This window comes from Myiozetetes cayanensis, unplaced genomic scaffold, assembly GCF_022539395.1.
Source record: "Myiozetetes cayanensis isolate MyiCay16 unplaced genomic scaffold, myiCay2020 scf5-8, whole genome shotgun sequence".
In the NCBI taxonomy this organism is placed as follows: Eukaryota; Metazoa; Chordata; class Aves; order Passeriformes; family Tyrannidae; genus Myiozetetes; species Myiozetetes cayanensis.
Window position 1 is genome coordinate 72,917,027 of NW_026087742.1, and position 17,299 is coordinate 72,934,325.

Here is a 17,299-nt window from a genome sequence, read left to right on the forward strand (position 1 = left end):
CTCAAAAGACATATCACAGAATCAGGGGTACATTATATATATATACACAGAAACAAAGAAACATCAATTCTCTAGCTGTTTGCCTCCCTATATCATTTCATTTCAATCTTTCTTTGAGATAATGAGATTCAGTCACAATAAAATTTTTGGGAATATATCTGTGTGCCTCCCAGTGCTGTTGTTATAAAATGCACATTTTTTCCTTTTATATATTAACCTTGAAGGCCTAATTTCAACTTTAAAAACAAAAATAAGAGAAATGGGGATTTTTGTTTGTTTTTGTTTGGGATGTTTTGCTTTTTGTTTTTTTTTTTTTTCATCAGATATATTTTGTAAAGATGCTAAACATTCCTTAGGAATGTGGAATATGTGACCTCAGTAAAGACTTTAAGGTTGACTGTTGTAGTATTTATTGGAAATATTGACATTTTTTTTCCAAAGTTTAAATGGAATGTCCATCTATTTCCTAATAATACCAGTATCAAATAAATTAGAAAGATTTCAGAAGTGACCAAATCATCTCAAAGGGAAGGACAAACAATTCCAGAAGGGGACCCAAGCATCCCAGAAGTGTAAAGGCAAACAGAACCAGCTCCAAAAATGCGCCCAAAGAACAGTAAGATAACAGACAGTCTAACTTCAAAGATGATCTGTGTCAGAGAGTCTAGAGTCAGCCAGTTGTCTGCTAGAAGAGCCCTGGAACCTGTAGTTTGTGTGGAGAATTAAGCCTGTTTAGAAAAGGAAAAGTTCATGCAGCACAGGAAGTTCTGGGAGAGAGACAGTCAATTTTGCATAAAAGTCAAGAGTTCCTTGAGAGCTGATAAAAGGCTTTCTTGTATTCTATCCATGTCCCGTTTGCAGTCTGAGGCTGTCCTTGCTTCTAGTCTAGGAAGAAGGACTCAACCATTTCCTATGTAACATTTTCTTTTGTTTTGTTAAGATTCTTTAGTTCATTCATTAATATCTGTGAAAAATTTAACCAAACCATCATAAATCTAAAGACTTCTGAGGCAGAACTGGGAAGGTTAATACATATTCCTTGATTTCTATGATTCCAAATATGAATAAATCCTTGTACCAGGATAAATTTGGCTGAATTCCCTAATTCTCAATTGGTTGAGACAAAATTATACATCCATAAGATATGTAAAGATAAGTAAACCTTTCCCCACATCTCAACAGATCGAGACTGCAACCATCACTTTGACCAAGGGATATCTGAATTGCAACAATCAAGTCTCATCGTTGGATCCATGGGTGGTGATCCTTTTCTTCTCTGCTGTTTACTCTTACACTTTCTTTCTCTTTATTTCTTTTCCTTATGTATTGTCCTAAGTGATATTTTCATAGTTTTATGTTGTCATATTACTATAGATAACAACCAAAACAGCTACATACCTCCTTTCCATTGCAACAAATTGTTCTAAAGTACACACCTACAAATGCACACATACACACACTTATATATACACTGGCCATTCTAATCTACTCCAAGGGATATATTAACAAGAACCTCTGTTACCTCTCCACAGAGGCTGAATGGAACATTAAATTGGATGCCTTATCCCTGGAAGTGTTCAAGGCCAGCTTGCATGGAGCTCTGAGGAATCTGGTCATTGTCGAAAGTATCCCTCTCCATGAAAAGGGGCTTGGAACTAGGTTATCTTTCAGGTCTCTTCCAATCCAAAACATTCTATGATTCTATGTCTCTGGTTTCTAGGTACCCAGGCTGTAGTTCAAAGAGGCCAGCTGCTTTTGGTTCCAGGGTCTAGTTACCAAGCTCAGAGCTCCCAGTCTGCCAGGTAATTCCTCTATCACTATTTTTCACTAGACATTTTCTTTTCCTTCACAATTTTCATTGCCTTTCTGGCTGTTTACCTCATAAATGTATGAAATAAACTTGATAAAAATACCAAACTTCTACAAAAATTTATGAAATTATATTATTACATTTGTCTTACAATCAGGAACACAATATCAATTAGGAAATCTGGTCCACAACAAGGACTAAAAAGACTGACTTCACAAGTCTTAATTTTTACATCAAAGAAATTTCCATGTGTTCCATGTGTTAAGAAAATTTCTCAATGCCAATTAATTGACTTTCTTTTATGACTTTATATCTAAGAGTCTATATGTAAGAATTAAAACGCATGTGGTGTCATTTCAAAACAGAAACCTATTAGCTAATAGTTTGCTATAAACAACATAAGGAATGGTATCAATGTCAATAAGAATAGTAGTAATTTTGAGAATATTCCTTGAAACATTCCTACAGATACATATGTCAAAACTGGTTTGTGTGTCCCCTAAATTGTCAAGTGCCTGCTTCCTTGATGAAGCTAAATATTTGATAATATGTTATTCGCCCATTACTTCCATTAAATGTGGTGTCTCAGACATAACATTTGTTATGTTATGTGAAATTCCTGGGCAAGATTTTCAAAGGCACAAATAGTGTTTATTACACACTACTTTCTTTGGCAACTCAGTAATTTTGAATGGAAAGCCTTCCTACTGTTGAAGTCAGATTAACCTGCTACCCTTAAAATCCTATTGTTAACCAGTATTTGGTGATATTCTTTTCCTCATAATTTCTGTAGTAATGGTACCTATCTTAAAAGATTTCCTTCCTATGATAACCCATCTTTTTAAGCCGTTACCGGTTTTGATTTTTTTTTAGGTTTATTTCTGGGAGGTTATGTTTTAACATTAAGTGCATCTATGAACAACACGCTGTCAGAGCAATGTAACATGAGTTTGTAATTAATTTTTCTTTTTTTCTGATTGCTTTTGTTATTTTTTTTTATTTTCCTGTATAAATTTAGTTAGATCCTCAGTGTGAAATGTATTTACTGTAATCTGTATTTGTAGCCCTTTCAAGATTCTTGAAAAAAATAAAATAAAACAGCATTACTAAAGTACATTAAAAAATTACAGACACTTACCTGACCATTCTTATTTCACAAGGAAATTAGTGATCATTCAGAGAATATGAATGTAACAGATTGAAAGCTAAATACCAGTAATTTCAAACTTGTGCTAAGTCTTTTAATATTGGCTAATGACATTGCCAAGCCACACTCCATAATGTTTGAGAAGTCATGGCAGTCAGATGAAGTTCCTAGTGCCTGAAAAAAGGGAAACATTGTACCCATCTTTTAGAAAGGTAGAAAGGAGCACCATGGGAACTATCAGCCTGTTGACATCACTTCTGTGCCTTGGAAGATCATGGAACAGATCCTTCTAGAAGCTATACTAAGGCACATGGAGGACAAGGAGGTGATTTGAGAGGCCAGCATGGCTTCCTCAAGGGCAAGTCCTGCCTGACCTATGTAGTGACCTCCTGTGATGGAGTAACTGCCTTAGCGGACAAAGGAAGGGCTACAGGTGTCATATATCTGGACTTCTGTAAAGCCTTTGACACAGTCCCTTGCAACATACTTCTCTATAAACTGGAGAGAGATGGATTTGTGAGTGGACTGTTGGATGGGATAAAAAAGTGGTTGGACTGTTTCATCCAGAGGGTAGTGGTCAATGGCTTAGAGTCCCCATGGATATCAGTGACAAGTGATGTCCCCTGGCATTCCATACTGGGACCAGTGTTATTTGATATCTTCATTAATGGCATAGATGAAGAGATGGAGAGGAACCACAGCAAATTTGCAGATGACACCAGAGTGGTGTGGTTGACACACTTGAAGGATGGGATGTCAATCCAGAGGTACCTGGAGAAGCTCAAGAAGTGGGCCCATGGGAATGTCCTTCAGCTTATTAATAAGACCAAATGCAAGGTGCTGCACCTGGGTTGGATCAACGCCAGGTAACAATACAGGCTGGGGGATGAACAGATCATCGAGAGCAGCCCTGCTGAGAATTACGTGGGGGTGTGGTAGGTGAGAGGATGGACATGAACCAGCAATGTGCACTTGCAGCCCAGAAAGCCAACCATATCCTGGCTGCATCAAAAGGCTCTTGGTCAGAAGGTCAAGGGAGGTGATTCTGCCCCTCTACTCTGCTCTCATGAGACCCCACCTGGAGGACTGCATCCAGATCTAGGGTCCCCAGTACAGCAAGGACACTGAGTTGAAGTGAGTCCAGAGAAGGGCTGCCAAGATTATTAGAGAGATGGAGCACATCTCCTGTGAGGAAAGGCTGAGGGAATTGGGTTTGTTCATCCTGGAGAATACAAGATTTCAGGTTGACCTAACTGTGGCCTTCCAGTACCTCAAGGAAACCTACAGGAAAGAGACAAGAACATGTAGTGACAGAACAAGGGGGAATGGATTCAAACTGAAACAGAGTATATTTAGATTAGATATTAGGAAGAAATTATTTACTGTGGGGGTGGTAAGGCAGTGGAACAGGTTGCCCAAAGAAGCTGTGGATGCCCCATCCCTGGAGGTGTTCAAGGCCAGGTTGGATGGGGCTCTGGGCAATCTGGTCTAGTGGAAGGCATGCCTTCCAATGGCAGAGGAGCTACCTTTGAAGTCTCTTCCAACCCAACCCATTGCCTTTGTTGGTGGTTTTGGTTTTTTTCTTTCTTTTTTTTAAAGAGAATTATAGTAATATTCACATAATGATATTGTCTTTACTGAAGATTCTTTAAACCATGTCATTTACACTGTGGTGTTCAGTAGGAGTAAATGGATTTCAGGACCAAAAAGTATTTAACAGTTTTATTTATGCCCAGAAGCTTGTACCTTCTTTAACAGCTACTGACTATCACTCCAGAAAACCTAATTCTGTCAGAGTCCTGTCTCATTCCAGTTCTGTCTGCAATGAGGACAAAAGTAATTCAGAGATTTCTGATGAAGGAAAAAATACAGATAAAAGAATCATTAAATTAATAATTAAAATTTGTTTTCCTTGGGAACACAAGTCAATAAACAAAACCCACTGTCTTTAAGATGGTCCACAGTCAACACGTGCTGAAGTACTTTTGTTTTGAATAAACATAATGTATAAGGCCTTTTAGGGTTTAATTCTATGAGAGAAAAAAGTATCCTCAGCTAATAGTGTCTTGTAACTAGTCCCTCTAGGATATACTTTTATGACATAAGGATGAGGCTTCACTAAAAAAAAAAACAGTCTTAACCACAAGCGTACCTTTGGACTTTTCTTTAACCAGTTTAGTTAATAAAAGCTACGGATAGTAAGCAACTGATTTAAGATCCTGAATGGCTAGCAGAACCCTACTTCAGATTTCAACTATTTGTGATAACTATAATTAAATAAAATCTTGAATTAACTGAATATTATAAAAACACATAGTTGGTAAGGGTGGTTTTTTCAATATAATTTTTACTATGAGTTAGCTTCACACAAAGCTCATGGCCGTCTTGTTTCAGAGGTGGAAGAATCAATATACAAATGGCACAATTCTAAAAAAAAAGTTGGGATGCAGCAGAGGAAAATACTTCTTAGCCATAGTCATGGAACTATCTGAGCTAGAAGAAATGGTACTGGAACAGATGTTCTCATTTAGAAAAAGATTTCTAAAAGCTCAGAGAAATAAAAAGGCTTAAAATTAGCCTATTCAGTTACTCTATACACTGAAAAATAACCATTTAGCAAACTCTTCCCTTCCCATCCTTCCTCCCTGCCTCCCATTCCAAATACCTACAACAGAAGTTTTAATTTTAATGAATAAATCATAGCTTTCAGTAAGGCCTGAATCACAGCATCAACCTACTTAAATTTAACACTACTACTGTTGAGAACTAAGCAACCTTTACCAAAGTCAGAGACAAGCTGGACTGCTGAGGAGAAGCATAATACATTATGCACGGTGCCAGAAGGTGAAACTCTAATGATAAGGAGAAAAAAACAGAAGGAGTTGTGGCTTGAAAAAGAAAGAGTGACAGCATTATTCTACTGTCAGTGTGTGTCTTCTATATCACTTCCACTGAATATATTCACAGAAAATATGTGCTCCTCCAGATGTACAAATAAATATTAAATAGGAAGTGTCTTGATGATTAAAATAAAAATCAAAGATATAAAAAATGTAGTAATGGTATGCTGAGTAGTCATATACATTCAAGATTAGGCTGAGTTATAACAATGAAGAGTCAGTTCTTATCTCATAAAAGATTCCTACTATTAAGAGAAAGGTCATCCTTTTTTTCTTTTGTAATATATCCTGCTAGTGTGATAAAACTGGTGAAGTTTAGAATACAGTGTTGATGAATCAGTAAGTTGCATGGTTTCTTTTACATCCTTCTCGAAGGCCAATTCTACAGAGTACCCTAAACTGAAAGTGTTAAATATGCTGCTTGAGAAACAAAAAAAAATAGCCAGAAATTGTCTTCCATAGGAAAAGTCACAAATCGTGATTATTATCTTATCACAACCCCTAGTATTAATTATTTGAATGAATAAAAATTATAACTGAAAAATATTCTACTTGACTGTTCCACAGGTTGCTGCTAGTTTGCTTTTCCCTCTCAGAGAATGATTTCCTGGCTGGAAATGGTTGTCTGAAACAATTCTGATAAAATTTTCATGCTTGTATTCTAAGTGTTTTTTTCTGGGAAGCACCATACTTGTGTGATAGCATCCAGTCTAGAAATGTTCCTTTCTCTAAGGCTTGTAATTGATTACAATGACTGAAACTTAAGCAATTTATTTGAGGGTATCTGTTCAATCTTGATGATTTCATTCTGTCTATACGCAGCAGAGAAGATTAATTTACTGCATCTAACTGGCTCCAGAGGACTTTTTTTATTCAATATTGTGTTTCTCTCATGGAAATGGCAGTAAAACGCCCTAGATAGTGCAGGATACATAATACACAAAACTCAGAATATTAAACAACATACAATTTATTTCATTTTATACTTATCTGAAACTGTTACAGAGAGTTTTTGTTTTTGCAGATAAGGCAGAAAGGAGTGCAGATGAACAACAATGTATTCCATAACTTAGAGGGATATAATAAACAAACAGAGTAAGAGATTGAATTATAAATCAGAATATTCTAATTTAAGCTATAAATATCTGTCTTTGAGACATATACTTGTCTGAAGTTTGCAAATTCATAAATGTATTGGTTTTAAACCTATAGTACAACAGTGTCTTTAAAAAGTATTTTGGTGATTAATATAATACTGTCTTTTCTTTATTACATGCTCCTTTCATTTGTTTACATTACAGAGTATACCCAAAGAGAGAATTACTGCCATTCTATATAAAGATGCAACAAAGAAGTTAAATAAATAAGAAATGTTTTTGTAAAGTTCTAAGGTCCATACTGTAGAAGTATCCATATTGAACACTATGTTCTTATCTGTGTTTACAATAATGAAAAATTATACAAGCATACATGTAGAATAATACATGTATTACATTGTTGGAAAATAATAACAAAATATCCTTCATAGAATTACCACTAGAAAAGTTTGAAATGGTATAGCATTTGCAGAGAGAGAAAACTTGACAAAGGTAAGTATATGTAATGTGATGTGATAAATTGCTCAAATATGTTGCTGACAACAATTCCCTTGATGGAAGCAAAGAAAACCAGTCACCTTTGAAAACAAGGGGGTTGTATTCTAATCTTGAGTGACCTTGAATGGAATTTAATTACTTTTATTAGGATAAAGATGAACATGATTTTTTAGGACACCTCTGCATAGCAAAATAAAAGTCTGACCAAGACTTAAAATAATTTTTCAATATCGGCAATAATTAAGACATTAATATTACATTAAGACATTAATAGTACTGTTAGAAAGCAAATCCTTCAAGACTAAGGATTTTTCTTCAGATTTTTATTGTATGACAGTGGTGATTACCACTTCTCATGGCAAGACTGCAAGTATGTGATATCCCCAAAGTATGTGGAACTTGGCAGATTCATACTTCATTATGTTTCTTCAGTGATCCAATTGTTTCTGAAGCAGTCACTACCACTCACAACATTTTTTTCAATCAGACTCTACACATTTCTATTCTGTCTGACAGAAAAATATCCAGTCAATAAACTTTCCATTATCTAGGCATCATATGTGCTATAAAATTTATACAGCACATCTATACATGGTGTTTATATTTAAGATTCTGCAAGGCTACATGTATGTTTTATTGTAGGTATGTACTTTATATATTGTTATATCATGGCCCTTTCATTGACAAAGAAACAAGGTATTTGGATCTTCTGTGTTCCAGGGCTTCTTTCCATAGGGATATTCTATATTGTAACACAGATATAGTTTATTATATAAACTATATATGTTTATATACATTTTTTATGTCCTGACATGGTATGCAGTAACCTGTATATTCCTATTTTCTTTCTTTACGAATAGTAATTTCAATTGAATTGAAAAGTCCAAGCATAAATTGAACATAGACATCATGGACTTTAAAAGTTAACTAAACATGCCAGTCCAGTATACACTTTCACAAGACAAATTATCATATAAATAACATAAAAATACATACATTTCCAAGTAGGGGATGAAATTCGTCTCACTGAACTTGTTTTCCTTCTTCCCCAATTTGGTCCTCAAAACTGTAATGCAGATAAGTGGCTTGAGTAAATTAAGAATGTTTATAAATATATTGTGAAATTATTATATTTGATTATTTCATATTCCTCATCACAAGAAAAAAAGACTTGAGCTCCATACATCTGAACATGTCTTGACTAGAGAGGAGAAAATTTTTCTTTTTTTTTTACTTTCTTGTGAACTCAGATGTCACTCTGTACACTATGAGCAGTGGATTAACATGGCAAGGTTTTGGTAGCAGCAGAGCTACAGAGTTGGCACCTGTAAGTAGAGTCTATAAGCTGTAGTCATGTCCAAAAGACCAGTTCCAGCCAACTGCAAGACAGACCACGCAAAAATGAAACAGTCAGCTATGTTGGTGGCACCTCTACAGTAACATATTTAAGAAAGGGTGAAAACTGCTGTGAGACAACAATTGGAAGAGAAGAGTGTTCAGGGAATAAGGAGGGAGAGGAGTTGCTCCAGGCACTGGAGCTGAGATTCCCCTGCAGCCTGTGGAGAAGACCACGGCAATGCAGGTTGTTTACCTGCAGACCATACAGGTCCACAGTGGAGCAGAGAAGTTGGTAGTGAAGTTGAGCCCAGGAATAGGGAAATAGTTGGGGGAAGATGTTTTCAGATTTGTTCTTATTTCTCGTTATTCTATTCTGATTTGATTGGCAATAAATTAAAATGATTTCCCCAAGTTGTGTCTGCTTTTGTCTGTGTGGCAGTTGATGAGTCATCTCCTGCCCTTATCTTGACTCATGAACTTTTATCATAATTTCTCTCCCCTGTCCAACTGAGGAAGGGGAATGAGAGAGCAGCTTGTTGGGCACCCAACAGTCAGCTGAGGTCAATCCACAATTACGTATTTTGCTTTCCTGTTAGCACAAAATGGAGGTGCATGCTTTCAAGGAAAATTCCAAATGAATTAACAAGAATAAATACATTAATGCCATATACAAGCCTTTTGTACTGCTAAGTTCTTTAGTCTGGGTTTTAAATGGGAAATAATTGTAAATGAATTCCAAATTAATTCTTTTTGTTCAGAGACATTTTACATGCTACTACTGATTCATGGAAATTTTATTGGATTTTACTCAAGAATCAATTTATTGTTACCACAATACAAATTTAATACCCCCTCTGGCAATGTAAATTTTATTTGCATTTGAAAATAAAATAATTCTTCTTCTGTCTTTATTAGAGCTTTGGAAGAAGGGTCTGTTTTTCTTTTAATCAACGTATTTTTGTTAAATATTTATTACTTCACTTAAGGTCATTAATTCTAAATATTTATGGCAGTTTTCAATTATATTGACATATTTGGTATGACATATATAGATAATGCCTGTAAAACAGAATGGAGTCAGAACCATCAGAAATATTTTGTTGCTTGTCTTCTGTTGATGGTCTTTAGAATTAAATACTAGTATGCCAAGTGTTTCATCTGCAGCCTCAGAATAATAAAAGGAAATTCTCTGCTCGGGTGATTTGCAGCAAAGAATCCAAAGCCACTCTAGCATGCTAATCTAAAACTTTCCACATTAGCAAACTGAACAAGGACTCTGTTCAGGCACAGGCAGATACTTTTCCATAGTGTTTGGCTCTTCTGGCTAGCTAGAACTTGTCTAGACAGGGCTTGGGAAACACTGACACTCACTCTGTCAAACAGACAACATGAATAAGGTCATCCTGCTCTTGGGGGAGTAAGTTCAATCACACAGCTACAAACTGTGGTCTACTTCCTGTCTTTAGGGACAGAGAAAGAGCCTGACTGAGGTTTATTTATATCATACTTTCAGTCAAAATGATTCAATTTACAATACATGTATTACTACCAAGTCTATGTAATGCTTAACAATCAACTTGAAAGTAGATGCCTGGGAGAATCAGCCGGTCGAAGGAGTCTAGAGACCTGTTCAGCTGATAGGCATGATTTGTTCAAATTGACGCAACATAAAAAATTCTCTAGACTCCATTGAATATATTGATTATATTTTCTTAGGCTATGATGAATCATTACTATACAGGTGTTTACATGCTCCTATTCACTCCAGTTCATGAATTTGCACCAGCAGCTGAATGCCACACAAAGGTCTGAAGTGTAAAGGCATGTTTCAGAACACATTTCAGTCTCTAGTACTGAGATTACTGTTAATGATTATTCATCTCATTACACTTTACTCAAAGTATTTTCCACTTCCTAATTTTCACAGATATCATGATGAATATTATAGAGCATACAATCAGAATAAGGAGGAAGACAAAATATTCTATAACTTGAATTCTTCAAACATTGTGGAGTTTTTCAGAAAGATTATGGAGTGAAATATATGGAAAACTATCTGTGTGCTAAGTTATGTATAAAATGATTCACTTACTAACATATGTTACTTTCTAGAGCTTCTGGAAAAGCAAATAAGCACATATGGAAGGAATAAGCATGTAGGTAACCTATAAAGTCTAAATGAACAGGAGGCTGACTGACAAAAAGGGATTTTGATCTCTAAAGAAATTTGTAGCTAAAGAATGATGTCTTGTAAAATGTTCAGAAATTGTTGCAGTTCTGGAGAAAGTTAAAGAAATCAAAGATTGAAATTGCTGCATTCATGTCAAATCCTCTTACCTAAGAGAAAAAAAAAAACAGTTTTGGGGCCGCTAAGGTATGCCTCAAATATACTGTTTGCAGATGAAGCAGGGAACAAGCAGACAAGTGCCACATAAAACTGACAGATTGCCTAGGAATAATAAGTGGGTAAAATGATTGCATCAACTTTGATAATACATGTCTATTAAATTCCATTGCATGTTTTCACACTTAGATTTTTCAATCACATAGCTCTGTATGTCTGAATTGCATTGATTCTGGAAAATTCTACTTTCTTCTCCCCTTTTTTTTCCACATAGACCACAAATAAAAACCTTGCTTAACAAATAGCATCAATTACCTACAACAAAATCAGTTAAAAACTGATATCCAAATGACAATGTCTTAACAAACAAATACATGAAAGTGAATACATTCAAAGGAATCACTTTATCTACTACAATATAATTTATGGATTAGTTTTGATTTCACAGGCATTCCAGATGTTTTTGCAATTTGACTTCTTTTTTCTTAATAGAAACTGATTTTTGGCATAAGAGAATATTCTGACCAATAAAATACAGAAAATTTCCGGTCTCTTATATATCAGCTGGATTTGGCAGCAATATAACAATGCTACTTTGAGGTCTTTAATTACTAATATATTTGCAAAAGTAGGAAACTATATCTGTAAAGATTAAATGTTTGCACTGGCAGGAAAAAACTATAATGATAAAATATTTTTTAAGGAAAATGAAAAATAAAAAATGAAAAAGGGAACAGAAGAACTGCTGGAGAGGCTTCTCAACTATTTTTTAATTTCAAGGCATGCAATACCAGGAAACTTCAAAAAAAATCCAAGAACTTTGTGAAATACATACAGGCAATTCAATTAAAGAAAGTGCTATACTGCATTTTTGACACTCTACCTTCACACTTTAAAATTTTCACAAGAAGTAAAAGCTTTACAATACATTGCAATGGTTTATTAAAAGGAGTTCTAAGACATTGAGATTCTGCTACATAAAGCAATTTTATAAGTTGGTTTATCTAAACCAGCAGGCACAATTATTTAAAAACATTTAAATTTAAATTAAAACATTTAAGGATAAAATAAAATGCAGCTTCTGCACTTCTTCATATGCTTCTGTTTCTTCATGCAAACTTCTTAACCAATTATTTTTTGAATATTGACTTACTTCTATGTTCTGCCACAAAACCCTATAATATTCAAAGAAGAAAACCATTAGCTGTGACAGTGTGTAGTGTTTTGGGGATGAGGTATCAAAGAAAGTTTAAAAAAGTCAAAACAGTAAGACATCGTAACTGTATAGGGAGCTATTCTACATCCAGTATGAGCTGCCTCTGGTTGTTGAGCGCTAATTCCTTCTGTCTCAACATTTGTCCTCCTGCCAATGTTTGCTCTATCTTTCACTATGTTTGTGTTGTTACAGGCAGGCTGGCTCTCACTACACTGTCTGTATCATATATATCTTCAGAGTTATTTATATGCAAATCAACACGTATAAATGACTTTTCACTTCACTATTTCATTATAAATAGCAACAATGCTATTTCAGTAAACTGGTTTGTTAGCTTCAAAAAACATAGTTTTTTCACTCATTAAAGGTGAGGGACTGTGGGCTTTAGATACTGAGCTCAAAGACTACCTTCACTAAGAAAGTTCTAATAGATTGAAGGCTGTAGTGTAAAGCCTGGGTATTTCTTATGTGACACAGCACTGACTGCAAGTAAAATCAGGTCATCTGTGTTCTAAAAGTGTTTAAACCCCAGCCTATCTTCTGAAAACTAACAAAAGTGTAAATTAACATCAAGAGTGGGGGAAACTTTGGTCTACTAGAAACTTGTTTGAAATATCCTGCTCTGACTTTAACCAGATGATGGTGAGCTGCCTACTGGGAAAAGGATGTTACAGACATCTTAGAAACAGCATTTTGACACATTTTTTAATTCTCTCATAACTTATAGTTATTCCTATATCTGATTGTTACTTCTATGCAGATAAAATATCAACAATACAGTAACACAGATCATGGATTTTATTAACTACTTACCAATCATTATCTGAAAATTTAAAGTTATATGCTAATAGTAAAAGTCATATTCTAACTTACTAACATATGGAAAAAAGATACCTGACTGCACCTCAATCAAATAAGACCCTGATGACTTCAAGAACTAGAAGAGACCCTAAAACGGAACATAACATGTTTAATAATCATCTTCCAGGAATGACTTTGTAGTCTGAAAGTTTGGCCTATAGGAACAAGAGGGAGTGAAAGTGAAGCATTTTAGGAGCAGTGACTGTAAAGGCAATCCATATAATGTCTGTAAAGAAACTATAAATTGTTGCTTTGGAGTTTTTGATTTTTTAATTTTTTGTAGACTTTAGAAGCAGTTGATTAGTGAAGTAGTAGATTAGACTTAGAAGAGTTGATTAGTAGTAGCTGCATTTTATCCCTTACCCTTAACACAGTAGCTACATAGTAAACCCTGTTACTCAATTCCCATATTAATCCCCCTAAATTCTATTAGTCTGTTGAGTCTCATTTGCAAGGTAGAATTGTAGAGAACAGCCTAAAATCTGAGCAAGAAGATACAGACATAGACACAATGACCTTCAAGACCAGAACCTTGGAAAGCCTCCAAGAACTGCATGTGCTTTGACGAAGATGAAGAGGAGGAAGAGGAAATCCCAAAACTCCCCCAGACTCAATTCCTGAAGGAATTGAATTTCTGGGGGCAGAACAGGGTAGAACTGGGGCGGGGGGCAGGGGCGGATGGGGATTGGATGGAAAATTGTAGCACCTGTGTTCAAGGGCACCGTGGGTTGTATTCCTGGAACCTGGAGGCTCATTAAAACCTCTGCTGCTTATCTTACCTTCTACCTAATTTGGCCTGGAGTCTTTTTTTTCCTCCCATGGTCTTTTAGGCAACAAAATAATCACCTGAAACAACTCTGAAGGATATTCCTATATACTTTAAAATATATTGCCCTCACCTGTAAACTGAAGTGGAAGGAAGAAATCAGAGGTGTAGTCTCAAGTTTGAAAACTCTTTAAAAGATCTGATGTTTGATCCAACGCTCAAATATTAAATTATTGGAAAACAGGGTAGAAGATCCCACAAGTAAAAATAATAAATGTTGGCATTACCACAAAAAGTGTTATCATGCTTCACCTTTTCTAGAGTTCTCAGTTACAGCTGTAAAATCTTTTAAGTAGATGTCAAGTGTCAGTGGAGAAATAGCAAATTAAACCTTCTTAGTCTAATTCATAACAGTTAAGTAAGGTTACTTTAAGCAATGCTAGTGAAGGTTCCGATTCATCTACAACTGCACTGATGCACATTCTCAGTAGTGATACAATCAGTTACACCTGACATACAGCTGCTTTTTATAGTCTGTTTCCTATCATCTCTCTCTCACCTCAAGTACACATCAAATATTGCTGTATGTTTTGCATACTAATAATAATTACATGAAAAATTTCTAACTGTGAATCAAAATTTTAAAGGGGTATCCTGCCTATATTACATTTTCTCTTGACCTTCTACAATGTGTGGTACTTCAGCAAGACACTTAATTCAGAAATATTCTAGCATAACTACTAAATCAAAGTAAATGAAATAATTCTGGACAGACATTTGTGGTTTTCAATATCCAGATTTTAATAGGTATTCCTAGATATGAGCTAGGAAAAAAAAAAAAAAAACACCAAAAAAATCACAATTTTTAGTCATTATGGTGACACTAATTTTCTTTCTTGATCCAGTGCTTATTCAGACAAAGTTCCTGGTGTTCCCAGTGATGATAGGTCAAGACCTATTTAAAATGTCAGTAAAGAAAGGAAATTATATGAAGAAACTGGAATTCTTATACTAGTACTTGTTGAGAGGCTCATATAATATTGGCAGAATAATGACTGAGAGATGAAACCGTACTAATATATCACCTTAAAAGATATCTGAGTACAGAGGCTTCTTCCCTCAATATTAATAAAATTACAAAGCAGTCATAAAAGTGGACACTGTTAAGGGATACTGACTTCTGTAAACTTAGAGACTCAAGAGATTTCTTCTCCTCCACTTATTTGCTGCTGTTCCTGTTTGCAGGTCCACCCAGTAACAAGGTAGAACACATGCCAAAGATCTAGCTATACACACTCACAGTATATACACAGCACTTGTACAGGTTATGTAGAGCAATACCTACAGTCCCTTCCTTCCAACTCATCAGGATGCAAGCTCACAAGTGAACATAAACATGTTCTTCGATTTGTAGTCATTCTCACATTCATGGATCACTTCAAACTTGTTCCAGACCATAATAATCCATGCCTAGACCCCATTTATCCAGGCTCCATCTTCAACCTCAAATCTTTCTAGACTATGGCTTCCTCCTACCTTACCAGCTGGTGTAGGTTGAGGTTCACTAGCAAATCAAATATTACACACAGAATAAAGAGCAAGATCACACCCTAAATAGGAATACGGCTTAACAACAAAACAGGACAGACTGCACTGATCAGGAACAGATCTTGGCCATAGCAGCATATTCATCTGCAGCATATTTACATATATGTGTATGGCCTCTTCTATTCTCCCTCCTCTCCATTTTCACACACTCATTTCTCCATCCTTGATCCACCTTCATCCCTCCATTTGACTTTTCTCCTGAAAATCCCATGTTTTGTACCTGCCCACAAATAAATAAATTTCCTATATTGAATCTTATGTAACCACACAGGTACTCATAAATGTTCCTTAATAAGTGTGCTCTCTTCTATGAGACCTGTGATCACTTTGTTTCCCTCTCCTTCTTACCAGCTACAAAATTCTGACTCAACATTTACAAGGCTACAGTTGAGAGTTACCTCAGTGGCCCTCCAGTCAGTAAGCTGAGAGCTCTGGTCTTTATAAAAATATGCATATTAAAAGAAATTTCTAACTGATCTTCATTTTTTGACAACCTCATTCAGCTGATCCATTGCCTACTTACCTGTGAATACGGGTGAATTGATTTTGCAAGGTTAGAGACAGCTTGTCCACTTAAGCTTTTTTAGAAGATTTGGCTTTTCATTCACATCTATTGGAATTTCACACCACACAGAGGAAATGTCACAGTGACACCTAATAATACAATTTAGAATTTCATTTATGTTGCACAGAACACTGACATCACAGAAATCATTGCCATAAATTGGGATGAATTATTAAAATAAAGGCTGGGAGAGAAGTCCAGAAACAAATAAATTTTTTAAAAGTAATACAATCTAAAAGATAAGTAATAAAAGAGAGGAATGTGAAATCAGATGTCTTGATATAAAATAATTGTAAATTGACACATATTTGCCAAATGTTTGTTCATTTTGTATGTGTATACACTTCTTTGTGTGTGTGTGAGAAAGAGAAAAATTCAGAAAACTGATATAGGAGAACATTTTTTATTTAAAAATACTCTGCTTTCTATTTAAAAAGATCCTATTTTTTATTTAAAAATTATCTGCTTTGTGCAAAGACGGATAGTGGTAAAACACAAAAAGTGGACTCTCATCAAATAAAATAATTTTGCCGTTCAAGAATTTATTTAAAATTAATTGAACTGTTTATACACTGAAGTAAAAAATTTAAAATGGACGACCAAATATTGTATTCTTTTAACAGGCAATCGTTTCTGACTGTCTTCCTAGCTACTATTTGCTATTGCATCTGAGGTCAGCACATCATGATCTGCTTATGAGTCAGTATTCTAAGAATAAAAGCAATCATCTAAAGAGAAAAACATATCATGCATGATCAGAACAAAAAAAAAGGATATAAATTTTGTATTGGAGTTTGAAAGTATATTCAATAACTCCTTACCTCTATTACTTTCCTCTTTGCTGTTCTGCACATCTTTTGCATCATGATCATAATGACTGCTTTTAACTTCATCTGTCCTTCACAGTCTGCAGTGTAGCTATCTATATCTGGGCTTGTAATTTAGATGGCACTTAAAGTCAATGGCAAAAAAATGGTTCTTGTCAGGAATGATTCACCAAACTTATTTTAGTTGTTTATGTAAATAGGAAATCAAAGTCATTCTAGAAGTTCCCATTTCTGCCCTCTAACCACACAGAGGGTTCACATAGTGAACTGAAAGGGTGATATGTCTTTTTTTAGGCTTCTGAAATCAGAAAGAATGAACTAC

At 35.1% G+C, this 17,299-nt stretch overlaps 1 long non-coding RNA gene across 2 annotated transcripts in view; it reads right to left on the reverse strand.

Moving 5' to 3' along the window:
* The window catches only part of LOC126649757 (uncharacterized), a 50,515-nt gene extending 33,447 nt beyond the window's left edge, over nucleotides 1-17,068 (reverse strand). The window contains exons 1-4 of one of the 2 annotated variants that reach the window (XR_007631135.1): nucleotides 16,972-17,068; nucleotides 16,109-16,239; nucleotides 8,449-8,518; nucleotides 7,202-7,961 (exon numbers count right to left, since the gene is read on the reverse strand). This is a non-coding gene — a long non-coding RNA (uncharacterized LOC126649757). Of the gene's footprint in view, nucleotides 1-7,201; nucleotides 7,962-8,448; nucleotides 8,519-16,108; nucleotides 16,240-16,971 lie in introns of those variants that run through there. The other variant, XR_007631136.1, reaches the window with a different exon arrangement.
* Nucleotides 17,069-17,299: the final 231 nt, after the last annotated feature.